Here is a 27,947-nt window from a genome sequence, read left to right on the forward strand (position 1 = left end):
AGCATCGAGATTTGATCTCTTGTGCTCACAAGTGTATCCTTAGCACCTAGAACAATGCAGGGCACATGGGGGTCAGTGCACAGTCACTGAATTAATGCAGGATTCGAACAAGCTATAAAGAATATAAACTTGAGAAAAATATGTACTCTATTCAAGAAAGAGAACTTCTCAAATACTCTGGCCACTGTCTCAGAAGTATTCATTTGCTTCAAAATTAATGCAGCTAACTGTAAACTAATCCTCTCCTTTCTTAAAATCAAGTACCCTAAAACCATCTCCCGGGCAATACTTTGCAATCCTAGTCCTAATTATTCTTCACCTTGAAGGTAATCCAATTACACACATTTATGGTGCTTAAAATTCAGATTTATTCGTTCAGGCTGGCTTTCCCTAGTCACAATATCCCAAACCAACGAGTTTGGCAGCAGAGAGTTTATCATCACATGTCGTGCTTCTATTCCATTTGAGGATATGTATTAGAACACAGTGTTAAGGTTCCAGTTCTGTAAGACTTCCCAAGTTCGAATCTGGCTTTGCTCCTTCTTAGCTGTGTGATTTGAGACAAGATACCAAGCCTTTCTAGGTCTCCATTTCATCACCTGTAAAATGGGTATAATAATTATTCTGTTTTTTTTTCCATTTTCTCTTGCCATTCTCTCCCCTGCTGTGTGTCCCAGGAAGCTGACTGTCAGACTTCAACCCCAGAATCCCTTGGGTTAGAGCACAGGGAGGCCCTGGGCAGGAGGTCCAGGGGCAGTAGGAAGGGGAGTAGAAGCATTGGTCCTCCACTCCACTCTCCCTACCAGGATTTTGGCAGTGGCTGTCTTCCTTGACCTAAGACCACAGCACCTAACAAGTAGCCTCTCTGCCATGGCTAAAGATGTCTCTAGGTTTTCCCCTTGCTCCTTTGGGCATAGGATGCTTGCTAGTTCCAGAGACATTCGTGTTCCTTGAAGATTCCCTTAATCCTATCCATGCTTCTGAAAGTATTGGTAGCCCCTTCACTAAAATCTCTGCAGTTAGTCCTTCAAGTTGTGCTTTCTGCTTTCTGCCAAATCATTCCCCAAACAGCATAAATGCACCGTCAGGTACAAAATGAATGAACACATGTAAAATGACTAGAACACTGCCTGACACACTGTAACTCCTCAACTCATGTTAAGTATTTAAGTCAATGAGGGAAAATTGTACAAGACAGCATCTGTTAGCATGTGTGAAATACATTGTTCAGAATTGACACACCTTCTGTGTAGTGGGAAAAAAAAGCCCTACATTTGGTGTTGGCAAAAACTGGCATTACATATATTCTTTTGTGCATGATCTGGAGCAAGCTCATAAATCTCTCTGAGACTGGTTGCTGTGAGAATGACAGAAGATGATGTATGTGACAATGGTGGACACAATGCCCATGGAACAGTAGGCACACATACATGTCAATCAAGTGGGGGGCTATGACCAGCTGCCTGTCACCTGATTATGCTTAGCAGGCTTGGCTTAATGCTTTGCAGTCACTGTCTCAAAATCATGAATAAGTTTTGAACAAGGAGTCCTGCAGTTTCATTTTGCACTGGGCTCCACAAATTATGCAGCCAGTCTGGAAGAAAGGGTTTTGCTTTATTTTTCAAATCACTGACATTACTCTATAATTGATAATTTATTTTTGTATCAAGCATGGATTCATCATCATCTATTGAAAGAAAATGAGACTGTTAAAAGATGGCATATGGTGTTAAGACCACATTAATCAACTAGTGAATATCTGCCAAAAAGCTGGTATGTGTTAGAAACTGTGCCAATACTTCTTTGAACCTAAAACGTCCTGCTTTGCAGTTCCGGGCTGAGCTGATCAACATGTGACAGGATTGGAGTTGACCTGGCTGTGAACCTTTCAGTCAGGTCTGTGGTATCTGAGTCTCGGGAAAAAATTAGTTTCTTATTTCATCACAGAACTGTGACTTGGATTTAGACAGTGAATCATATAAACTCAATTAGATGAACTGGCAGTTAAATCCTCCAATTAAAAGATTTTAAAATCTGGGAACACCATACCAAATTTGGTGTGATTTAGAGGAAGATGCTTCACTTTTCCAGGATCCCAAATCTACATAACTGAAAATGCAAAGCAGCACCCAGAACTAGTACCTACCCAGGGTGCTGGTTCACACCCAGTAGGTGTGTTCTGACCTGGATGGAGGATGAAGGAGCGAAAACAGATTTGGCCATTTAAGAAAAAACGACTTTCCCAGGAAGGAGGAAAGGCAGGACTGCTTCCAACACATCCTGATGGTAGCCTAAAAATAGGTGCAGCCCACGGAAATCCTTCTAGCTCATTCAGTGAATTGAGGTACATCCCAAACAAAAGATGGCACCAATCCAAAGATGCTTATTTCTCAGGTGAGGCAGAAAAGGCTCTTCTTCCTTCTATGGGTCTTCTATGTTTAGCTGGAATCTGAAGGGGGCAAATGGGGGAGAATCTAGGAGCAATGCCTCTGTGGTAAGGAACAGGCTTCGCTTTGTCCAAGTGAACCCTTAAGTCAGAGCACTTTTCTCTCGCTCACATGTTGACACACACACACTCACACACAGAGCCAGTACACCCACCTATACTACCCTAGTTAATGCCATCTCTGAGATATCATGAACTAGGAGAATTAGGGCAGGTTTAGGGGGTGAGGAAAGGGGAGTTGATAGAGAAGGTAGCTCTCCATCGGTACAAGTCATTCTAGAAATAAGGAGGGTAGTATTCATATAAGTTCTCCACGTTGTTTTCCCATTAGGCTGTGAGCTACTCAATGTCAATGCTTGGTACAGAGTTGGTGTCAGTTTGGGTTCAGGAAGAAAGAACAAATGAAATATAGTGATTGTTTCAAGTTGCCATAAGCAGAGCGGAAACCAGTGCAGAACATCTTTTTCCCTTCATGTTGCGTTTGATGTTCCAATTCAACTGAATAAAAATGCTGAGGGAGAGGAAATATTAATAGAAATGACATGTTCTAGGCTTCAAACCCTCTAGAGAGCTGTCTCTACATGGTAACCAGCAGATATGCCTAGGCAAGCCATGCTCTTGCTTATCTTAAACAACTTTTGGGAGCAGGTTCTGAGAGAAAAAAGAACCCCAGCTCAGAGACAAATCACAGAACATTAGCCGTGGGAAATCCCAGGGACAGACAGGGTGGGGAGCTCCCATGGACCAAAGGTCAATGGTGAGTCAAAGACTCAGTCTCCTCAACATGGGAATGGCCAAGCGATGTTTATTGCCACTGCTATCAGATGCTGTTGTGGGTTTCTGTCATCTACCAGGGGAGATGGGTGTGACTACTTCATATGTTAATGAGCCATCTGATAGCAGAGAGTGCAGTAAATATTTGTTGAGTGAGTATTGTTGAGTGGGGAGGTCTGTAAGGATCCACATGTTTATTATTAAAAACACTGCTTAGTCACTACAGGTCAATTCTTGTCATAAAGACTGGAGGACCCCTCCTTGGGTCAGAGTTCAGGGATTCCAAGTCTACATTGCTGGGGAAGCAGTTGTCCTCGCTCTCCTTGTCATCTGAGTGTTCCTTATTTAGCTCATTTTTACAACTAGTCTTCTTATTCCTTTTCCTCCCTGAGAGAGGAGGAGGTAGTGTCAGAGAGTCACAGTCAAAGTGTATTTTTTCCAGAAAAGCGCAGGGAAGGAAGAAAGACCTGCCATCCTGTCCTTGTCTTTTTCTCCCCTCTTTACCCAACCAACTCCCATTCCTCTGTTTAAAAAAAAAAAAAAGGGAGTGAGGTGGCTTAAACACAAAAGGACCTGGGGTAACTCCAGGACAGAGTGGGCAGCAGGGTCTCCCCAAGACCTAGAACCTTGAATGAAAAGCTAACAGGAGCTAGGGCTGCAAGCTTCCCAGTCTTGATCCCTCGACTCCTTCCCCAAGCATGTACTTTTCCCCCTTGGCTTCTCTCTGCGTATCTGCCTCACCCTTTCCTCTCTGGACGATAGATTTTTTTTTTTTTTTAAACAGAGTCTCACTCTGTTGCCTGGGCTAGAGGGCTGTGGTGTCATCATAGCTCACAGCAACCTCAAACTCCTGGGCTCAAGGGATCCTCCTGCCTCAGCCTCCCGAGTAGCTGGGACTAAAGGCATGAGCCACCACGCCCAGCTAATTTTTTGTTTCTATTGATGGGCTAAGTTTTTCTAGTTTTAGTAGAGACAGGGTCTCGCTCTTGCTCAGGCTGGTCTTGAACTCCTGACCTAAAGCGATCCTTCTACCTCAGCCTCCCAGAGTGCTAGGATTAACAGGTGTGAGCCACCATGCCCAGTCGCCAATAGATTTTTCTGTTCTCCATGAATATGGTATAAGACAATCCACCCCACAACTCACACATTCATGCATCCTCAGTTCAAATGATCAGCAGAAGCTATCAGCACCTTTAGCTTCCAATTCCAAATTTTCATAAAAGAGAACTTGATTGTCTGTTCCTAGTGCAATAACAGAAGGGATGTTATGTTAGATAAACATGGCTTCTGGGGCCCACCTCCAGGACAAAGCAGCGTTCAGGGGTGGAACGTGGGTCCTCAGACTGGGCAGATGCACTAAAGGATGTCTTCAATAGTTTTAGGACCAAGTGAATGTTTCAGAGGTGGGGGAGGAGATAATGACAGTGCCCTTAGGAAGCTTCAACAGGGGGCAGAATGCGTTATAAAGGGGCACTCCAGAGGCAGGAAGATGAAAGAGGAGCTGTTTGAATCTTAGCATTGAAAGCTTTAAATAATGTGACTATGGTCAACCTGACCACTATTCTCTAGAAAAAATACACTTGGTTCAACAAAAATAACTCTTTATTTAGTTATGAGAGGAACATTTCTTATTTCATAGCTCACTGCCAAGCCTGAGATATTTGATAACCTGTGTGTGTGTGTGTGTGTGTGTGTGTGTGTGTGTGTGTATGTATAAATACACTACTAATATGTTGGTGGTCAATCTCTCTTTAGTCAGTGGTTGCCCAACTTCCCACTTTGAAGTCAGAACTTGGGATAACTTAAATTAATAGGGGAAAGCCTATGAAATAGGGTAGGTCCCATGCTGTTCTGCTCTAACTACTACATAGGGCATTATAAATTCTCATTCCCTGAAGCTGCTCAAAGTTTTTTTCTTCATCTGCTGGTAGTTAATTTGATTGGTTAGCTGAGGTCACAGTCCCTGGGCTAAGCCCACGCATAGGGCAGTCAGCTTCACTGTTTCACCATGTCCTCATGAGGCTCCACCTCAGGTCCAGCTGTGGGAGTGTTGGGAGAACAGAAAGCAAAGCCCTACCCTGGTGTTTGGAAAAAAAATTTTAAATGCTACCACTCCTCCAACATCTTCAGCTTTTTCCTGGTCCCGAGATGACCTGCTACTGCTTCTGTTCATGACAGTCTCACGCAGGATGATCCTCTGTGGTATTCTGGCCTTTACATTCTAAGCAATTACACTTAGAATAGAATAACGTCACTACAAAATCTTTTTTGCGTTTTTAACAACTCTATTAGAATGGAACAGAAAACCCCACTCAAGTGACTTAAACAAACAAAAAGATTGCATGGCCTCATGCACAGCACGAAGTCCAAAGGCAGGGCAAGGTGTCAGTCTGTCAGGGCTGCCATAACAAATACCACACATGGGATGCCTCAAACTATGGAAATCTATTTTTTCTCACAGTTCTGGAGATGAGAAGTCTGAGATCATGGTGTCGGCAGGTTCGGTTTCTCCTAAGGCCTCTCTCCTTGGCTTGTGGATGGCGCCTTCTCTGAGCTCGGGCATCCTTGGTATTTCTTTGTGTCCTAAACCCTCTTCTGATTAAGACTCAAGTCAGATCGGATCAGGGCCACCCACCCATATGACTTCATTTGACCTTAATTACCTCTTTCAAGGCCTATCTCTAAATACAGTCATGTTTCTAGGTACCGGGGATTAAGACTTCAACACATGAATGGAGGAGTTCAGTGCATAACAAGCACTGGTTGGTTATTTCAGTAATCCTCAGGCCTCAGGCATTGTGTTCTCTGCTCCCTCATCTCCAACATGTGGGTTTTATCTAAGTCAGGCTGGCTCCTCTCATATTTTAAAATGACTATTGCATCTGCAGGCATCACATTCAGACATGGTAAGGCCAAGTAGAATAAGAAACCATTTCTTCCTGTGAGTCTCTCTCTACAAACCTTTCAAAAGGCCTGGAAGTAGACTTCTCTTGTCTCTCTGGCCAGAATCTCTTCATGTGCACATGCCTAAACTAGCACGAGAAAAAGATAGCCCTGATGGGCTTGGGCTAATCACAATGCATCCCCTGGGGCTGGGCCAACCTCCCTGGAAGCACAGGGCTGCTTTAAAGAAAAGGAGGGGTTACTCCTGCACAAAATCAGGGTCTGCTGTAAAATTAGGGACAAAACCAATAATGTCTGCTGCAATCATTCACCCTCTTGCTTTGCTGGTGATTACTATGCCAGGATATGCTGGTCAAACCCATCTTTGCACCTGCAATCAAGAGCCCTGTGAAGAAATATCTGTTTACCTGGGCTGATTCATCAAGTGTGGGCAGTCTCCTCCAGCTTGTGTCTTCTCTTCCCGCCCTCATAGCCCCACCCCAGTTTAGCTCCTCTTTTGGACACAGCTGGCATCTTCTACTCAAGTAGCCATCCAGATCTCAGTTGCTGTGCAGAAGATATAATCACCCTTTCCCTTGCTAGCCATTTTGAAAATAGGTGCCATTGAGAACAAAAGAAATTGGATAAAAGAATATGGATCACTCAGTCCAAATTCATCACCAAAACTAAGAAAAGAATTTGAAAGCTGGGTCATACAAATGGCAGGTTACTAGTCAGGAGATTCTTTATATGTGTTAGTTAACACAGAGCATGTATCAGTATCATTCAGAAGCTATTTCTACACTGAGGATAACTTACTGAAGTTTAGAAAGGCTTTCTAATTTCTCATTGGCTTCATTCTTGTATTGTTTACATCAAGAAAGGAGAATCAGGTTCTTCTGCTCTGATTTTCCACCAGACAATCCAAGAGAATTAAAAACTTAATATGTGCAATGAAAAACCAACAGTCTATTTTTAATCTCCTATAAGTCTCTTATTCTTTAACAATTCAACTTATTTATTTGAACTAGAAATGACTTTATTTTCAAGATATAGAGGTGATTTTGTTTTGCCTTGTTTTGATGAGCAAACAGCAATGTGTGAATAACACAGAGAGAAAGCTTTCTTTCTCCTATGATTTCTATTTAGTATTACCAGATTTTTTTCTAAATATATGTCGGCTGTGTCTCTGATCACTTGTTTAATATCACTCTTCTTACCCTAGCTCTCCTTCAGTAAATGAATGCTACGCTAGATTTCACTTTACTTATGTATCCGTGTATATTCTTCACCCATGGCATCTAATCACAGCTTGAGCCTTCTGCTTTGGGCATTTATGTCTGATAAGCATGGGGCAGAGGGATAAAAGGCACCTTTCTCTGGAATGAATTGAGCCTGGATCACAAGAAGCACTAGTCATGCGCTCCTGGCTGGGGAGCCATGTGACCAGAGAGGTGGAGGGGCTGGGACAGTAAGGGATCTGGGCACCATGACATGGTATTAAACAACCCCAGAGGTTAGCTCTGAGAAAAGAAGAAATGGAAACCCTTACAACTACCATTAGGTGTTTTTCATGAAGATAAAAAGGCAATATTGTAACAATAATAATAGCCAAATTTTACTAAGCACTCACTCAGATGAAGGCTCCAAAGAGGTAAATTATGCCTACTCGTGAAAAACAAACATAACCATCTGGGAGTAGAATTGGCTCCGTGGGAAGTTACTGTGCCCTCTGACCCTAGAGTATTCAAATGCAAGCCGGCTGCTCATCTGTCAATACTGCCCTAGAAAGGACTTCTCTCTTGAAGTGGGATTTGGTTAAATGATTTCTAACATTTCTTATTCACGCTGCATCTATGATCCCGTAAAAGCCAGGAAAGCTCTTTGTGTTCATGGCATTTTCTTAGATAACATTTAATCCAATCCGCCTGACAATACAGAAACACACTCTGCAGCGTCTCTGGATGCTCTGCCTCCTGGATACTTAACAGTCGGCTCTCTGTATCTGCGGGTTCCGCAGGAATTGAAAATAATTTGAAAAAACAAAAATAACAAAACCCAAAATAGATTATTGCATCTGTTCTGAGCATGTACAGACTTTTTTCTTGTAATTATTCTCTAAAACATACAGTATAACAAGTATTCACATAGCATTTATATTGTATTAGGTATTATAAGTAATTTAGAGATGATTTAAAGTATACAGGAGGATGTGCATAGGTTATATGCAAATACAATGCCACTTTAAATCAGGGACTTGAGCATCAGTGGATTTTGGCATCTGTGGAGGTCCTGGAACCACTCCCCCACGGATACTGAGGGATGACTGTACTAAAAATGTGCCTCTTCTCTCATTCATTCATTCATTCACTCATTCTACATTAATGCAATGAGCTCCTACTATGTGCTAGGTTCTGAGCTAGGCACAGCAGCTGCAAATGTGAATAATGGCACAGGCTTACCCTCAGGGAGCTCAGGGGCCATTAGAGGGAGCAGACAAATAAATCAGTAAATACACAAATCCCATTGGTTTGTTTAAGTAAAATAGTAGAACTTCGCACCTGCTAGAAAGGCAGTTATGGACTCTATCTCTGGGTTCAGTGAAAACTTCCTGAAGAAAATGAGAGCTAAACTGAGTTTTGAAAGGCAAACCCAAATATTTCAGGTGGACAAGGGAATAAAGTATTCAGATAAAGGGAACAGAACAGTCAAGGAATCAGGGATGAAACAAACACAGAGGTAGAGCAGGAGCTTGATGTCCCACTCTGCCATACTGAGAGATTTGTTGAGCATCTTACAGAGCACGGGCACCACAGTCAGACCTGCATCTTTAGAACTAATGCCCGCTCGAATCCACTGTACTGTCTGCTTTGCCCAATCCACCCAGCCACATGTCCTTTCCTGTTTCCTGGTTTTCCCACACCAAGCATTGACAGCTGGAAGGAGAAGGTGGCTCAGTGGACAGTCCTTTCCTTCAGACATACAGACCTTTCTCCATTAGCCCAGGTACCAAGCCTAGACAAATTCCCTCCATGACAAACCTTGTTACACCACTAGACACCAACAAGATTAGACTTCACAAATAATCTCTGTAGCTTTCCTATAAGTTTTCCTGAGTTTTATGGACTGGCCACCAATCATTTCTTTGAAAAAATAAATGTTCTTCATCTCAGAAGATGCTCTGTACTTCTTAGTAATATGTTGTATGGGTTTGCAGCTAGTTAGAATAGAAATTTGCTAAATTCATGATTGGAGTGGTTGCATGACTAATAATTATAAAACTAAATTGAAGGGGTTATAGAAAAATAACTTGGAAAAGACTCTTGCCCTGGCCCCAAACAACTGGGTCAGGATGACTTCATGGGTTATTTCACTTCCAATTTCTAGATTACAGGATAATTTCAGTAAAGATTGTGCTGGGCAATTACTGAGTCAGCCACACATTGGAGTTACTGCCTTTTTGACTTTTACAGTGGAGTGGAGAAATGAATCATAATTTATTAGAGAGCATTTGTGTCTGATAGAGCTTTAATCTATCCTACCATGAAAAAGTCAAGCACAAAGAAAAAATATCCCAAGGAAGCCAGAGTAGAGGGGAACTGATGCAGAGAATATCCCCTGTATCTCCAAGCACCGTCACATTCCCCTGAATATTTTCAACTTGTGTGTGAATGTTTTAGAAGGCACAGATTACTTCAAAATGTGAAACATGTTGTCAGTCTAATTTAATGGAATATATAGAAAGGCATTTTTTTCCTCTTCTTCAAAATGGCAGATTGCATTGCTTAAATCTCTTGTTAGATCTCTCAGTTGAGAACAAATGCATAAAAATAGCATTCCATTCTATAGTTGGATCTAAGCCAACTAATGAAAATAAGGATATGACTCACTGAAGAGTCTGAGACACTCTATTTTAGAATTTATCTTATTCTCCCCCACACACACTCATTTAATAATGGACTTGAGCAAGATCTCAAAAAGCATAAGATATCCCCCCCACATGAATATACATGTTCCAGAGAGTCTCCGGGAGAGTGAAACGTGTCCCAGTGGTAACGACTTCCCCATGCAAACGACATCATGTAACTGTTCACTGTGCCAGAATCCTTTTTCAATGCCCTTCAAATTCTTTTTATCCCACAAGTGACAGAGGCTCTTGGGGTGATAATTTGAGTTTAACACCTCCCTTTAAACATCTTTTGGGTTCTGATTAGAGAGCTTAGGGATACCAATTTCCCTTTTGATAAGGAGGGTGAATTCCAGCTCAAAATAGCTGTAAACCACAGAAGCAGGGAGAGAGAGAGAGAAAAGTGAAGCCAGTGATAGGGTGCCCCATAATGTTGAAGAAAGCAACAGTGAGAATTCAGAACCTACACGCCCCTGGTGTGTTCCATACAAAGCATAAAGCTGCTCTTTGAGCAGGGTTTTGAAAGAAATAGCTGGGGATTCTATTCAAGGGAGGCAGTCATTTAGGATAAGCTGAAACTATATAGTGGGCAGTTTCCTTTTTAAGCATGAAAAGAAAAGACTTTCCTCATGTTAATCATGGAGCAAACCTCAATTAAATGTGACAGGCACGGAGAGAAATGAGACCATTGGGAGAAAAATGAAAATAAACACAGATTGGTGGAAAAAACAAGGGAGAAATAGCTAAGCAAAAATCACAAATGTGAAGGGAAACGTGTTGGAGTTGTTACAAAGGAAACTAAAAAGAGATAATGTGAGTAACCTCTTGGGCAAAGAGCAAGAAGCTGGAAAAAGAAAACGGGTATGTGGAAGAGAAAGGAAGAGACAAGATGGGAGCAAGGTAATAATGTATAATGTATACTATTATTAATGGTAAATGTTTCATTTATAGTTCATGCATTTTTAAAAGCACAAGCCATTGTACCATGGGAATTCTAAGACTGCCCACTGTAGAGGTTATACAATCCATTGCATTTTTGTGTAGGAAAATAAACAAACCACAGACCCAAGCCACTATTCATTGCCAGCATATTGGTAGGTAATGGTCTTCCTAACATTACAGTTTATTCCTCCTGGAGTATCATTGCTAACCCACAGGGAGATCTATCTTCAAAGATGTTGTACATCCACTTACTAGAAAAAAGCCTCTGTGTGATCTATAGTACTTTGTAAGAATTCTGATTCTACTCTCTATGCATCACTTCTATCACACAATAATAAAATCATTGCTGATTAAAAAAAATTGTGAAGGCTCCTATGATTGACAGAGCCTCTAAATTCCAGCTGCACTTCCGGTAGATTTACTTGTGTTTCCCTCTTATTGATTTTTTCCAGAAGCCCAGATGCAGACCTGCTCTACGGAGGAGGATTACGTATGGATTCCCTAAAGAGAAGTCTGATACACAAATGGACTTGGGGATTATGAGGCTCAGCGTTTGTAAACATGAAAGAGAATTGAGCTGAAATTTTTATTTACCAAGGAAGCTGAAGTTTAAGGAATTTACTTTTGAATGATCAGACATGGTATACGGCCTCTGCTTCTCCATGTGACAAAAAAGAAAAATCTTAAGGGTAGCTGGAAGAAGAGAGGAGTAGGGAACCCAAACAAGTCAATAATTACTACTGATGGAATAAACAGCAAAAGAAAAGATATCTTTTCTTGTTTTATTTTCTCAAATTATAGGACATGGTTTTAGCGCAATTTTTATAAATCCTGATCCAGCATCATGTGATCGTGCTGTTACATATAACTATAAGGTGTAATTATAGGCAAAGAGAATGTCTGGGAGACCTCTTGGTGGTAATTGCTTTAGGATAATTTTCACCACACACTGGTCTCCTAGACTACAAATCATAGAAACCACCACCATTTACACGCTTTGCAATTCTAGAAACTCCATGAGTGCCAGGAAAGAGCCTCTTCCAGGCATAAATCACAGCCTCTCACCCACCCACAAAATTGAGTCTCCATAGGACTCTAAGAATGCTGCCCGAACTTGTAAACACTGCTGACAGGAATAGTTCAAGAGTTCCACAAGGCCATTGGATAAGTCTCTCTCAATCTGTTCATATCTGTTACTTAGAAAACTCACTTCTAGAAAATGGTTCTAAAGAAGTCATCACAGATGACTGCTAAAATTTAGCTCCACCATGCCTGTTCATCGCAGCACTGTTTAAAATAGCAAGAAATGAGAATCAACCTAAACATCAGACCATACAGGTTAGTTCAATAAGCTATAAATTTGATTAAAACCATGTAGTAGATTTACTGTGATATAGTAGAATACATAATGACATGGGACCATGTTCTCAAAACATAAATGAAAGAAAAGGCAACTCTGTGATACCAAAAAGAATAACACAGAGTATAATCCCTTTTTCTTTTTTTCAAAAGTATAGGCATGCTCTGCATAATGACGTTATGCTCAGTGATGGACCACATATAATGGAGCTGGACACATTCCTGTCCCCTAGTGCCATGGCAGCCTTGGTAACGTTGTAGCACAGTGCATTGCATGTGGTGACACTGGTGTAAACAGATCTGCTGTGCTGCCAGTCATCTAGAGGCGGAGCACATATAATTATGTACAGTACATAATACTTGGTAATGATAATAAATGTCTGTGTTACTGGTTTATGTATTTAATATACTACACTTTTTTAGAGCGCACTCCTACTTTTAAAAAGTTAACTGTAAAACAGCCTCAGGCAGGTCCTTCGGGAGCTGTTCCAGAAGAAGGCATTGTTATCACAGGCAATGACAGCTCCATGCATGTCATTGCCCCTGAAGGCCTTCCACAGCGACAAGATGTGGAGGTGGAAGACAGTGATTTTGATGATCCTGACCCTGTGTGGGCCTACGCTAATGTGTGTGTTTGTATCTTAGTTTTTAATGAAAAAGTTTAAAAAGTAAAAAAACAAACAATTTTAAAAATAGAAAAAAGCTTATAGAATAAGGATATAAAGAAAGAAAATATTTCTGTACAGCTGTACAATGTGTTTGTGTTTTAAACCAAGTGTAATTATAAAAGAGTCAAAAAATTTAAAAAAAATTAAAAAGTTTATAAAGTAAAAAGTTACAGAAAGCTAAGGTTAATTTAATTTTATAAATTTAGTGTAACCTACAGTTTTTATAAAGTCTACAGTGGTGCACAGTAATGTCCTAGGCCTTCACATTCACTCACCACTCACTCACTCACCCAGAGCAAATGCCAGCCCTGTAAGCTCCATTCTTGGTAAGTGCCCTACATAGGTGTACAGTTTTTTCTCTGTTATACCATATTTTGAATTTACCTTTTCTATGTTTAGATACACAAATACTTACCATTGTGTTACAATTGCCTACGGTGTTCAGTACCGTAACATGCTGTGCAGGTTTGTAGCCTAGGGGCCACAGGCTGACCCATGCAGTCTAGGTGTGCATTAGGCTGCACCATCTAGGTTTGGATGAGTGAGCTCTATGATGTTTGCACAAGGACAAAATTGCCTAATGATACATTTCTCAGGACCTGTCCCCGTTATTATACAATGCATAACTATACACACATGTATATATGTGCATTAAAACACTAATAATGATCATCTCTAGGGAGTGGGACTATGGGTGATTTTTAAATTTTTTTTCTGCTCATCAGTAATGAAATGTTGTGTTTCTCAGTAAATGTTACTTTATCATAAGTAAAAGGGTTAAAAGTTTAAAAATAAAAATGCTTTCTAAAGCGAAAGGCTAAAAAAAAAAAATCCGAAAGCTTGGATATTGATTGTTGGCTGCTGACCCTGTTTCTTCTCTGCCTGCGCCAGCTCTCGGTTAAGTGGGTTTAATAGCTTTGTGGGAAAAGGTCCCAAACAAGAGACCAGTTTGCACTCCTGGGGGCAGTCCCTACCTTCCTGCCATCTGGGGCGGGGCACCTGGCCTCACCTCACCGGCTTCAACTAAGGGACCCCTCTGCCAGGTGGCGGGCGGTGCCCTCTGTCCTTGCTGAGGACTGGGGGGCTCTGTGGCACAGGTGCTATGAGCCTTCAGGTTGCGAGGTCCCACCCCCTTGCTGCTTTGGATCTGTTGGCCCTGTGTTGGCCTATCCTCAAGCTTTTTTTGGGAAAGCTAAAATCTGGTAGCACTTTGATCTGTCCAGAGCACTGTCTCTGAGGCGAATATCCTAAGCCACTAAGTAGGACTGGCTATGTCATTTGTAGGCTCAGTGCCAAACAGAAATGTGAATTGATCAAAATTTACTAAGAATTTCAAGATGGCAAGAGCAGAACATTAACCAAGCACAGGCTTTTCTGAGCCTGGGGCGCTTGGTGACGGCACAGGTTGCAAGCCACCCTGGCACCAGCCTCCTTCTTATTTCCTATCCAGTCTGTTCAGCTGTAAAGTGTGGGCAAGTTAGTTTGTTCATGACCCTGAAAAACAGAGGCAGTTTAAACAGGGCCAAGACGAGTGTCAGGTGGACAGGACTTATCTTCTACCATCCCAGGATCACCATGTTGTGATAATGGCCACATTGTTCCAGAGCGTGTCTGTGTCCATTTATTCTCCAGCTACCCAGGGAGGGGGCAGAGAATGAGAGAGACTGCTGAGTAACCAGCGTGGGGAAAAGGAAGACTTCACAACTATCAAATGGGCTTCCTATTCCACACCCCCCAGAATGGCCAATCATAGGGTTTCACATGCCTTCTAAATAAAAGAAACTAACTTCCTATATTTAGCAGCTTTTTATCCAGTGGGAGGATTATCTTGGCCAATTCATTTACAAGTCAAAATAGAAATTTGTTATCAGGAGTTTAGTGGTAATTAAGGCTCAGACATGACATATTCTATTGCAGGTAACAAAATAGCACATGCACCCCCAAAATATGTGTGTGTGTGTGTATATATATATATATATATATATGTATAATATATCAATTAAAGAAACAAAAGGTTTAAAAAAACAGTACATGATTAGCACTTTCTTTTCCACCAACTTAAATGTTTCAGAAAATTCTATCAAAAAGATCTCACGGTGAGTGCTAGAGCTTGTGCTACAGCCTGAAAGCATGGCTTGAGTTCCTTGTCTGTTACCGCTGTGCAGGGTGGTCTGGGGCAAGCCACTTAATTGCTGTGTCTCAGTCTCCTCAACTGTAAGCAAAGACCATATTACTCACAGGTTATTGGGAGAATAAAATAAAATAATATGGATAAAGAACTTTGTAAACTGTTTCTTTTTAAAGCCTATACATAAAGTATTAATGAGTTATTACCCTATATAATAGCCATTAGGATATATAACAAAGGGAAATGAGCAGGTGCTAATTATATATCCTGGTTTTTTATGGAGGAAATAGTTTGCTTTCCTGTATCCAGTTTTAAAATGTACAGCTGTACAAAACATTTCTTCCTTCTTTTTTTTTTTTTTTTAGAAGTGGGATCTTGATATGTTGCCCAGGGTGATCTTGAGCTCCTGGGCTCAAGCGATCCTACCATCTCAGCCTCCTGAGTAGCTGGGACTATAGGACACAGCAGCTGGCTTGTACAAAATGTTTCTCTAAAAAGAAAAATATTATCCTTGCATTCTTTAGCCAAAGGTATGTGACTATCTTTTGTTCTGGAAATTGGACAAGCCTAATAATCCCTCCCTATTAAGCATGATTATATTAAACCATAGACTAGGGAAAAGATTGCCTGCCCATAGTTGCAGCTCATTTATTTCAAGTAATCTTTTATGTTTCAAACTGCTTTGCAACAGAAGGCTTTAGACATGGCCTTGAAATACGACTGAACTCAATCTGATTTTCACAGACACCTTTCCTGAGTACTCTCCCTGATATCACACTGCCAGACTCTATGTACAAATTATCCCTGGGTCTCTTAGGCTCCTCAGAGGTAGTACTAGGGGAGGGGCTTTGCGCTATTGTCAACATTTTGGAACCTGGGAGGGAAACAGCTAAATCTGCCCACAATGACGCTACACAGGTGAACTGAGACACGAAGATGCACTGCTTTTGACTGGAATCTAATGAACTCTACATAAAAATGCTAGTTTTCTAATGAGGATCAAAAAGCAATTGGCCATGGACCCTCAAGTCTGGGGAATCCACAGTGGAAGAAAATAAGAGATCTTTGTAAAGAAAACCTCAGAAGCCACTGTTCTAGAGGAAAAGAACTCAGCTCCTTGGCAGCTTGTTAACTGTACTCTTACCACCCGCCCTTCTGAGGATCATGTTTTCAAGGGCTGCTCAATTTCATTAGGAAAACCACATTGTGACAGTGACAAGGTGAGGGCTTCAACCCCAAAGACTTCAGGGTGATCAGGTGGGACAGAGTTTGGGTACCCACCCTCTCAGAACTGGTTTCCTTCTCTGAAAAATGAGAGTCATTTCTTTGACAGCTCCACAGGTAGAGAAGATTAAATGAGATTCAGCAATTGAAACTTTGGCATTTAGTAAACCATAAATATGAGGTATACAGAGTGGATGAGGATGGAAAAGAGTCTCATATTTGATGACTGAAATAGCATGATATAAAGGAATTTTGAGTTAGTGTGATAATCCAAATACGTGTGTGTGCATTTACCTATGAAAATTTCCTAAGATATTTATAGAAGTTAACTGGCCCATTCAAACCTGCATTAAAATGTACTCCTGACTGAAGAAAAAAGAAAAATTAAATGGCATCATATAAGTAAAAGCAATTTAAATTCCTCCTAAGGTGAACAGTATTTGTAGAATTTAGTGTTTCTAGTAACAAATATCAGAAGGACGTGTTTTGGAATTCTAGGTTGATGTAATATCCTGTCTTAAGAACTAAATGAGAAGCCAGAGAAAGGCTAGCAAACTTGAGCCACACTTGGAGTCAGTTATCTAAAAAAAGTCAAAAAATTAGTGAAGAGAGATCCAAACCATGTGTTGTTGTTAGTGACCTGGCTGGACAGTAACATATGGATGCTACAACTGGACTTACAAAAAGCCAACTGTCCATAGCAATATAATTTTCCATTGTTTCACATTGATTATTTGACACTGGGAAATTCTTGTAGCCTATTAGATGCTGGTTGGAACATACTCCTCTCAAGAAAGCTGGTGCAAATTTACAAAGGGAATTTTTAAATAATGGGGCTGCAAATGAAGGAACATCCCAGAAGGAATGGATTCAGAGTCAGATCTTAAAGGAGAGAGAGCAAGCTTTTCCTAAGTGATGAAAGACAAAGGGCCAAATAATTTAAGGAATTCACTTGTTCAACCAATACTTACTACCTACCTAGTGTGTGCCGGCACTGGGCTTAGGGCTGATCAAAACAAAGTCCCTGTTCTCAAGACCTTCCATCTCTTAGGGGAGACTGAACAATAAGCCAGGAGAAATAAATAAATAAATGAGAGGACTGCAATTCTTGGAAAGTGCTAGGAGGAAATACGGAACGTGGTGGAGAGTGATCAGGGGTGGGGTTTGCCACATTGGATGGGACAGCCTGGGAGGGGCTTTTGGAGATGGTGACATAGGAGCTGGGACCTGCGGGTAGAAATGAAAAAGACCCAGGAATGCTCCTGGGGCAGAGGGAACTGCCAGTGCCAAGGCCCTGAGGAAGGGGGTATTTGGCATGCTCAGGGCAGAGAGAGAAGAGACCACTGGCTGGGGCCCAGTGAGCAAGGAGGCAGCTGGTGGGACATGAGGGTGGAGGGCCAGGTCTTCCAGCGCTTTGCAGGCTGAGCTAAGGGTTTTGGGTTTGATTTCTGAGAGTGATGGCAAGCCATTGAAAGCTCTGAAGCAGGATGTTGATTTATGGTATTCAAAGATTACCTTGGCTTTGGCGGTTGGGCAGGGGGTTGAGCCCAGAGAAGAGGGGAGACAAAGAGACGGGTTGGAAGGTTGCTGCAGTAGCCCAAGTGAGAATGGAAATGCAGGGATCCAATTCCTTAGGAGCCACCACGTGGCCATGGAAATCTGCTCTGCGCTGAAGCCCTTAGACGGCCTGAATCTCCTGTGATCTCTCTGCTGGCTGCCCTGCTTGTGACCCAGCGCTCCACTGCAGGAATACCCAGCCTGCTCCTGACAACGTCCCAGAAACTCTGTCATGTCAGCAATATGTATCTGGAAGAGGCTGGGTGGTGGTTGCTAAGAGAAGCCGTCGATGGAAATAATGGACACAGTGTGGCTACAATTTGAGCATTTCTCCAGGGCGGGTCGGGGAGTGGAGCATAGTGGAGGCCCCGGGCTGGAGATCCACAGTGCCAGCTTCTGAGGTCAACGTGTAGATCCGAACCCCCATGAGGGGCCTCTGCACGATGTCTGTGGGGTGGGGGGAGTGGGGGTTTGAACCTACCCAGAAGTGACTGCATCACTGACGATGCCTTCATTTTTCTTTTATAATTAACTTTAACTTATTTGTACTGGTTTAGAGACTCCCTGGAGACACTATGGTAAGATTTGCCTGATAAGATTCTAAAATTCTCATTCATTTCTGTATTTTGAATACACTTTCCCAAGGCCTTATCCCACCATGGCTGGTTACGTGGCAGTGTAGCATAAAGGAAAGAATGTAAGTTTCAGAGTCAGAGGGGACTTTGTGCAAAGCCTGGCTCTGCCACATTCTGGCTCCATTGTTTTGGTCAAGTCATTTGAACTCCCTTCACCTCAGTCCCCACAGCTGTGTGACGGGGGCTGTAAAGATGGATGATAGTTGTAAAGTGCCTGGCTCCTACTAGACACTTGATAACTATCAGAATCACGATTACAGGGCCAAGGAAACAAATTACTTTCTCACATGAACTAGATAGCTTACACGAAAAGCAAAGAAACCTCTTTTCTACATCTGCAGGTTGCACTGAGCCCTGACACACAGGTGGTCCCACGAAAGAGGTTCCAGGTTAAAGAGTGAGGAAGAGTGAACACCGGCTCTTCCTTGCATCCCTGTCGCAGGCACTGCTCAAAGCACTGCTAAGCAAGCCTCAGGAGAAACATCCTCATCACACCCTTGGTCATTTTTTACCTTCCCTTTTGAGGTTGTGGATGGAAACTCTTAGAGTTAGGAAAATGACTGAAATATTTTTCCCCAGTCATGAAATTATATTAATAAAAAAGCTCCAAGAATATTCAGCAGCCTCAAAGCTCACCAGGGTGGTAAGCCTGAACTTAACTTGCTTTTAAGACATAAATGAAGGTGGCTCTTTAAATGCAACTTCTCACTGAGCCCAGAAATGAAAAATTCCAGCTTGTCACTGATCTCTTACAAAATCTGGAAGAAGCTACCTCCTTTTGTAGGCAGGATTCATATGAAACAGCCCAGCTCAGCCATTGTTCCTTTGTTTGCTCCATGTTTGGTTATAATTAAGTGTTTCATTCTTGAGGTTTCTTATTCACGGAGGCTTCCTGTAGAAGAAGAGTAACCAGAGGTTTATTTCTGCCTTTGCAAAGCGGGGCAGAGGTTCCTCCCCCCCAACTTGTCTCAGCATTAAATCACAGACCCTGGCAGTTGGACTGGGCCCATCCTCCAATCCTTTGACATTCCTTCTAGTATCCCAGGGTGCAAGACACCAAAACCAGGAAAAATTTATTATAATTTTTTGAATTGCTGTTGTTTGTTTAATTGTATCAGTAACTAGTATTTCCTTCAACTTTCCTATTTTGGGTTAGACCATGGAAGATAATGCAATGTGTTGGAGGAAGAATGTGAGAAAAGAAAATATTAGAAGTAACTTTTACTTTTGGAAGTTTTGAAAACAAATAGAGAGAAATGACATACCCTGGTGAAGGAGAGCAAGAATTAGGATCTGCAAGAGATTATGTTCCTCATCTAAAGAAAACATAAACACTGCAGTTACTACATGGACCTGAGTTGGGTCTATGAGGATGGGAAACTTGATTTCCTCTCGTGGCCTCCCTGTACCATTTTTTATCTTTTATATGTATTTTTACTCTACCTTTTCTATATTTAGATATGTTTAGATACACAAATACTTACCATCGTGTTACAATTGCCTACAGTATTCAGGACAGTGACATGCTGTACAGATGTGTAGCCTAGGAGTAATAGGCTATACCATATAGCCGAGGTGTGTAGTAGGCTAGACCATCTGGATTTGTGTAGGTACACGCTATGATGTTCACACAATGACAAAATTGCCTAACAACGCATTTCTCAGCATATATCCCTATCATTAATGGAGGTATGACTCTACTGTAGTACATAGACTCACCTTTTCTAGAACTGTGGCTGAGTACCAAGCCTGGGAGACCTGGAGTCTAGACGGTCCCCAGTAGGCACTCAAAGTCCCAGGACACATCAAGCTGCCATGGAAGGAGTATTTTTGAGCTAGTTGGAAGCTTGAACTGTAGACATGCCCATTGGCTGACTCCTTCCACAGCTCAGGCCTGTCACTTATTCTCCCAGAGCCTCAGTGTCTTCATCTACAAAATGGAGATAAATAATATCTACCCTCTCACTACCTCAAAGGGTTGTTAGGGACACAAATGATATAATCTATGTAAAAACCCTTTTGAGACGGTAGAACATGGTTCAAGTATAAGGTATTTACTCATCTGTAAAATGAGGAGGTTGGCCTAGATGAGATCTAATGTTCTAATTCTAAAGTTCTACTACTCTGCTATTATCCTTATTATCTGATGATCATGCTAAAATTATGGGTTTTATGGAACTGAAACACCCTCCTCTCATCTTGCCAAGAAAATTTAATGTGAAGCTCTTATGCTGGGAAATACCACTTCCTGGGTGGTTTCCACAGAGACACCAATACCCATAAAGCTATGCAGGAATGTGAACTGTTTGGGTTTGAATAGGAAAAGGAAATTGAACCAAACCCCTGAAAAAGAACAAACGGTTTCTCTCTATACATTACACGTAAATATGTAACTGAATCCCCCATTTGGTAACCTCTCTGCTTTTTAAAATATTACATATTATACTACAAATACCAAATGATTTAACAGTGGCTTTAGAAAAGTACAGATAAAACTTAGAGGTTTAGCATGATGAGGTCTAGAGATTTTTCTCATTCCTAAATTGCCCTTGAGCCAGTGTTTTCTGTTCAGTAACTCTCTTGTGTTTTAGAAAGGAAAAAAGGAAACATAACCCTCTTCCTAGTGGTATTTCATCAAAAGTAGTGCAGTTGATTACCCAGCATAGACTGGAACCACTGTGGACACTCACGGGGGGCTACCTATGTGTCAGGCTCTGGGCTGACTGCTTTACTTGCATCCTCTCATTTAGTTTTCACAAAGTCCCTAGGGAGGCAAGCACTCTTCTTGGCCCCATTATACAGATGAGAAACTGAGGCCCAGATAGGCTAATTGGCTTGCTCAGGGTCCCATAGCCAGCAAATGGTGGCACTGGGGTTGGAAGTCACAGAGCCTGGCTCCACACTTCATCCTTGTTATCACCTCGTGGTAGCTTATCTCTGACTGCTTAGCGTGGTTTCCTAAAAACAGTTTTTCCAAAGCGAAAGATAACTTCATGACATGTATGAGGAGGAGGTGACTGGAAAAGGATCTCAATAGAAACAGAGGCTCTGTGATAACTAATTTGCAGCAGTTAAGGATAAGTAGGGTGTTCAGTGTTCTCAGAAGATACAAAGGATCCATGTTTTCCCGAACAGCCAGTCTAAGACATCAGAGGGATCATGTTTCAGGAAATGCTCAGACTTTCAAAAATCCTATTGCTCCATAAATGATAGGCCTCCTCATCCCAGCTAATAAGGATTTGAAAGAAGACAGGAATTCTTTATCCAAAACCTGGCTTCCTTCTTAGCGGTTGACCAAAGTATCAATTGCAGCTGTTTCTTCCCACAGTTCAGAGTGATAAAATTTGTAGAAAGTGAATGAGACCCTGTGGAAAAGATTTGCTCCCCATTTTCCAAACAAAACCTTTTAATCAAATGTCTTTTTTCACATGTATTCAACAGTCCTCATACACTCAATGAGGAAAACTAAACAATTATATTAGATTCTCCTTTTCTTTGGTTAACTATAAATGTTTGTGAGGCACAAAAGCCCATAGTGAGGAAGAAAATAATAATACAGTTCAGTAACATACTGCTATTTCTAGAACATAATTACCAAGTGGAGAGATCAAGTGACATGCATTTATTGAGCACTTACTAAGTGCCTATCTGGGTGAGATAGAAAATAAGGGCAGTAAGATCTTCATTAACAGATTCCCGGAAGTAAACTTTGTAAAAACCAAGAAGCAAACAAGATTTCTATGTAAATTGTGCAAGCAAAACTGCCTAAGGGTAGAAAAGAACATTAAAGGGATGAAGAATTGTGAAGTGTCCCTCTCTTGCCAAGTTCCTCCTTGGGGGACCTTCCCCCATTCCAGCCGAGAGATACCTGTATCCATTCTCAAACTCTCTTCACTTCCCTTTCACTCAGTGGATGCTGCAGTGGGCTCCCTGCATTTGTGGTTAGGAGCTGAGAATGCAAAGGGGGACTGGAGGCCACTAATGAGCTATGGTTCCAACCAGTATGTATGTAAGTCTTATCACTGCCCTCCTCTCCCGCCTCCCCAGTCCAAACAGAGTATGATAATGGGTCATTCACACTGATGAATGGATTGGCTGATGATGGGTCAGACAAAGCTCATTCACACTAACATGTGACCTATACCATGCTTTTACATTTTAAGTTTGTTTATTCCAATTGTGGAAAAGGAGTTTCAGATAGGAGGAAGAATGGGAGCCTAGAATCCCTCAGTCCTGCTTATCTAGCTAGCTCTGAAAGTCTCAGCTCAAATGTCACCTCTTCAGAGAGCCCTTCTATGACACTTGCTCTAATGTTGACCCTCCATTACATTACACTGTTTTATTTTATTCACAGCACTTACTGTTATGACAAATTATCTTGTCTATTTCTTTATTGTATGCACTTTTAGCTAAATAGCATGAGAGCAATGACCTTATGCTAGGATTTGAATGTTTGTATCCCTCCAAAATTTATATTGAAGCTTTAATTCTCAATGTAATAGTATTAGAAGGTAGGGACTTTAGAAGAAGATTAGGTCATGAGGGCTCTGGCCACATGCATGGGATTTGTGCACTTACAACAGGGCTTGAGGGAACTAGCTAGTCCCTTGTTGCACTTCCATTTCTTCTGCCATATGAGGACACAGCAAGAAGGTACCATCTCAGAAGCAGACAGCAGCCCTGACACCAGACACCAAATATACCAGCACCTTGATCTTGGACTTTCCAGCCTCCAGAATCATAAGAAATAAATTTCTGTTGTTTATAAATTGACCCAGTCTAAGGTATTTTGTTATTGCAGCAGGAATAGACCAAGACACCTTGTCAGTTTTGTTTCCTACTCTGTCCCCAGGGCCTAATGTAATTAGCTAGAACAGAGTATCGTTGAGCTAGAACAGAGTATCATTGTTGAATGAGTGGATGAACACATGAATATATTTGACAACCTGATTTAGTTCCTTAAGAGTGGTTGGCAGGGCTTTGAAGATTTGAGGGATCAGATGTCGGTGTCTATGCCCCAGACCAGGAGTAGGCAAATGATAGGCCAGCTGCCTATTTCCATAAATAGGGTTTTGTTGGAATACAGTCATACCCATTAGTTTACTCATTATCTGTGGCCACTTTTGAGGTCCAGTGACAGAACTGAGTAGTTGCAACAGAGCCATATGGTCTGCAATCTGAAAATATTTATAATCTAGCCCTTTTAGAAAGAGTTTGCTGGCCCCTACCCAAGACTTGCCCCAGGATACTTGAACTGAAATTGTTAGATCCCCAGTTCATGAGCTATTGAGGACAAAGGAGTTAGTTAGTACCACTTTTTCATTAAAATTATCTGTCTCCCTGCGTTAATATGTACCATCTTCCAGGATGCAATTTTAAATCAAAAACCTTCTTACTTAGATTTTTTAAAAGTTTAATGACTTAAAAACAATCTATTATATTCCTCAAGATAGGCTAGGTTGTGCTAAAGTAACAAACAACCTAAGAATCTTAACAGCTTAAAACAGCCAAGTTTACCTCTTGTTCACATTACATTTCCCATGTGGGCTGGCAGGGCCTCTTGCATTGTAGTCACTCAGGAACCCAAGGCTGATGGAGGCCTATCTCTACTCTGCTTCCAAAGATGGGTGGGGGTGGAGACCATGGTGAATCACACACAGAATTTTAATGCTTCTACCTGGAAGTGACACTTCTGTTTACATATCATTGCCCAAAGCAAGACTGATGACCACATGTTCATTCAACAGGGTGACTATGTATAATCCTCCCACAGGGGTAGGCACTGAATATTTGTGGGAACTTTATAATTATCTGTAGTTATTCTTTAAGTACTTTATTGAGGAGTAAGAGTACTGGGTTAGGAATCAGGACCATGGATTTTAATTCCCACTAGAATTGGATCCAAAAAAAATTAAAGCAAGAATGAGGGGCCCTTTCCCTGAATCCCAACCCCTGGGGTACCCTGAAAAACCACAGGCTTCAAGTACCATTGTTAAAAAAAAATTAAGCTGTGCATGGTGGCACATGCCTGTAGCCCCAGCTAGTCTGGAGGCTAAGGCAGGAAGATTGCTTGATCCCAGGAGTTTGAATTCAGCCTGGGCAACATAGCAAGACCCTGACTCTAAAAAATAAATAAATAAATAAACAAAACAGACTAGAATTTGAGATAGGCTATAATATTCTATAAGGCATATTACTAACTTTAACATTTACAACTCTATCGAGACCAAAATAGTCCAGCAAATACTATCAAAACAGTACTCAGGGCTGGGCGTGGTGGCTCACGCCTGTAATCCTAGCACTCTGGGAGGCCGAGGCGGGTGGATCATCTGAGCTCAGGAGTTCAAGACCAGCCTGAGCAAGAGCGAGACCCCGTCTCTACTAAAAATAGAAATAAATTATATGGACAGCTAAAATACATATAGAAAAATTAGCCGGGCATGGTGGTGCATGCCTGTAGTCCCAGCTACTCAGGAGGCTGAGGCAGGAGGATTGCCTGAGCCCAGGAGTCTAAGGTTGCTGTGAGCAAGGCTGACGCCATGGCACTCTAGCCCGGGCAACAGAGTAAGACTCTGTCTCAAAAAAAAAAAACCAACAAAAAAACAGTACTCAGGCATTTAGAAATTTTTGCATGCTTTTCATTTGTCTATAACTCGCAAGGCTACAAATCTCTTCCTGTGTCTAGCTGTAGTGGGAAGACTGCATTCCCTTCCACAACTACAGCGTAAGAAATGTATGTTTCCCAAAGTTGTTATATCTGGGGTGGGGAACTGTCTGGCCTGGGCTTTCCATGTCTTACTCACCTCACTCCCAGGAATCAATGCAGGCCCTAGAGCCAAAAAAGTAAACATCTGGGGTGTGGATGGTACAAGGAGTAGCAGTCATGGCACAGCTGGGGAAAATCAGCTTTCTCTTCTTAGGGAGTCCTGGGTGAGAAGAGCACAAGGAGGTATTCTTTGGAAAGAAAGGGGGAAGATCTTATTTACGGATCTCGCTCAGGCCCAGGACTGATCTTGTGGACAGCTGGGAAGCCAGTGTGACTGACCCTTTGCTGGTGCAAAGCAGCACACGGGCCTCCTAGGGGAGGCAGCAGGGACCACCTCCGTCTGTTTGGACCACTGTGCCAATTACCCAGAAGATGAATTGTGACACAGAAAAGTGAAAGCTTCATATCCAGTGACATAAAGCAGAGCCTTTGGGTGAGTATTGGAGGGAAGGCGTGTCCTGAAAAGAGAAAAGTGAACTGTCTTAGCTTGCTAGGGCTGTCATAACAAAATACCACAGACTGGGTGGAATAAACAACAAATGGATTTCTCACAGTTCTGGAGGCTACAAGTCCGACCGAGACTAAGGAGCCAGCAGGGTTGTTGTCCTTGGGCGCCTCCCTCCTTGGCTTGTAGGTGGCCACCATCTTGCTGCCTCTTTATATGACAATCTTTAGGTGCACACGTACCTATGTTGACCTTTTGTGTGTCCTAATCTCCTCTTTTATAAAAATGCCAGTCAGATTGGATTACAGCCCAATCTAATGACCTCTTTTTACCTTAATCACCTCTTTAAAGGCCTTATCTCCAAATACAGCCACATTCTGAGGTACTGGGGTTTAGGGATTCAACATATGCATTGGGGGAGGGGGTGCACAATTCAGCATATAACACAGACTCCTCAGCACATGTTAACAATAACTGAATGTCCTCACCCTGCTCGCAAATCAACAAAGGGCATTGAGTGTGACCGCCATGGACTACTACCCTTCACAAGACCCCCTCCTGCTGGTCTTCCCTAATACTGTATGTGTGTGTGTAATGTTGATGCATTGTCCACAAAAACAAACTCTGAAAAGGGGAGATGGGGCAAAATGAATGGCTAGAATCTAGAGATAAGCACACAGAGTCATCTAACCCAACTTTTCTTTCCAGGGATCTATCAGCTTAAATAAATTTAAAAATGCTGTCAGTGCCATCCTAGTATTCCAGCTAAGTAGAAGAACCATCTGGTCAACCCACAGACCTATAACAAATAATAAATTATAATATGTTGTTGTCTTAAGCCATTAAGTTTTGATGTGATTTGTTTTACAGCAACAGATAAACCCAATATTCATCTCCCCTTTTCCTGTAATAGAACCCCAACTTTATTTGGTATACAATGTACCCACATAAAAATCCACATTTCTTTACCTTCCTTTCAGATGGGAGTGGCCATATGAAACAGTTTGCCAGTTAAATGAAGATGCTGGGGAGGGCTTCCAGAAAATCTCCTGAAGAGGGGTGGATGTCTGCGGCTGTCCACTCTTTCCCTTCCTCCTGCCGGGATACAGACTTGCTGCTGTGGGGGGTAAGCCATCCTATACAAAGAGTGGAAAAATCAAGAGAATCGCAAAGGCTTCAGCTCTGACATTTTTGAGCCACTGATCCAAATTCAGCAGCTTTTCAAAATATGAGGAAAACAAGCTCCTATTTTATTAAAGCCACTGTTAGCTCATTATAGGCAGCTGATTTGGATGCTAAGGATCTCCCCCTCACTAGCATGGGAGCCACGTGGTACAGTCATTCTCAACCCTGGCTGCACGTGAGAATAGCAATCCCTGTGGATGGGGAAGAGTTTACAGTACTTATATTTTGATTGCTGTAGCTTCATAAGATTTCAGCAGAATAGTAGGTCCCACATTTTCAAGGGCACAGCTTGCCAGTCAACAAGGCTTGGCAAAGCTGCAGAATAACACTAAAGAGCTAAAGAGTAATACGAAGTCATTTGCTGCTTCTTTTGCTAACTAACTCTCTGTCCATGGATGTCTATGTGTCCGCTCTCCAAATAGGATGGAAGCTTTTTGAAGGCTGAGAACATCTCATATTTCTTATTTCTTGGTGTGTGCAGCGTTGTCCCTTACATACTAGTCAATAAAGTTTCCATTTAAGACTTAGCAAATAGTATCCTATACATGTGTAAACCACGGCCTCTGACCTCCTTAATGACAGTAGAATTAATTTCCATATATACCACTATTTCTCCCCCAGACTTTATGCTTCTCCATGTTAGTAATACTTATTGATATTGATATTATTTATTTAGCTCTTACTCTGTGCCCAACACTATTGTACATGCTTCATATATATTCATTATTTAATATCCAAAATAATCCAAGAGGCAGATACTAATATTACCCCAATTTGGCAGATAAAGAAAAGGAGGCCAAGAGAGATTAAGTAACTGACCCCTGAAAGCACAGCTACTAAGTGGAAAAACCAGGGTTTAAATTTACTATCTGACAGAGTATTTCTTCTTTGTGTGCTTTTTTTAAAAATGCTTTCATTTCTGATCTTTACTCCATGCTTAAAAACAAAGAAAAGTGAACAAGAGTTCAACCCCGATTGCTGCCCAGTAGCTGACAACTGCTGGGGGCTGCAGAAGCCTGTTCTCCAGG

The 27,947-nt window shown here is 41.7% G+C and overlaps 1 long non-coding RNA gene across 1 annotated transcript; it reads right to left on the reverse strand.

Annotated features, from left to right (window-relative positions):
* Window positions 1-385: 385 nt before the first annotated feature.
* Window positions 386-26,865, reverse strand: LOC123648089. Its single transcript, XR_006738483.1, has 3 exons — window positions 26,704-26,865; window positions 19,296-19,415; window positions 386-599 (listed from the first exon to the last, which is right to left on the reverse strand). It is a non-coding gene; the product is annotated as an uncharacterized LOC123648089 (long non-coding RNA).
* Between the last annotated feature and the right edge of the window lie 1,082 nt (window positions 26,866-27,947).

This window comes from Lemur catta, chromosome 12 (genome assembly GCF_020740605.2).
Source record: "Lemur catta isolate mLemCat1 chromosome 12, mLemCat1.pri, whole genome shotgun sequence".
In the NCBI taxonomy this organism is placed as follows: Eukaryota; Metazoa; Chordata; class Mammalia; order Primates; family Lemuridae; genus Lemur; species Lemur catta.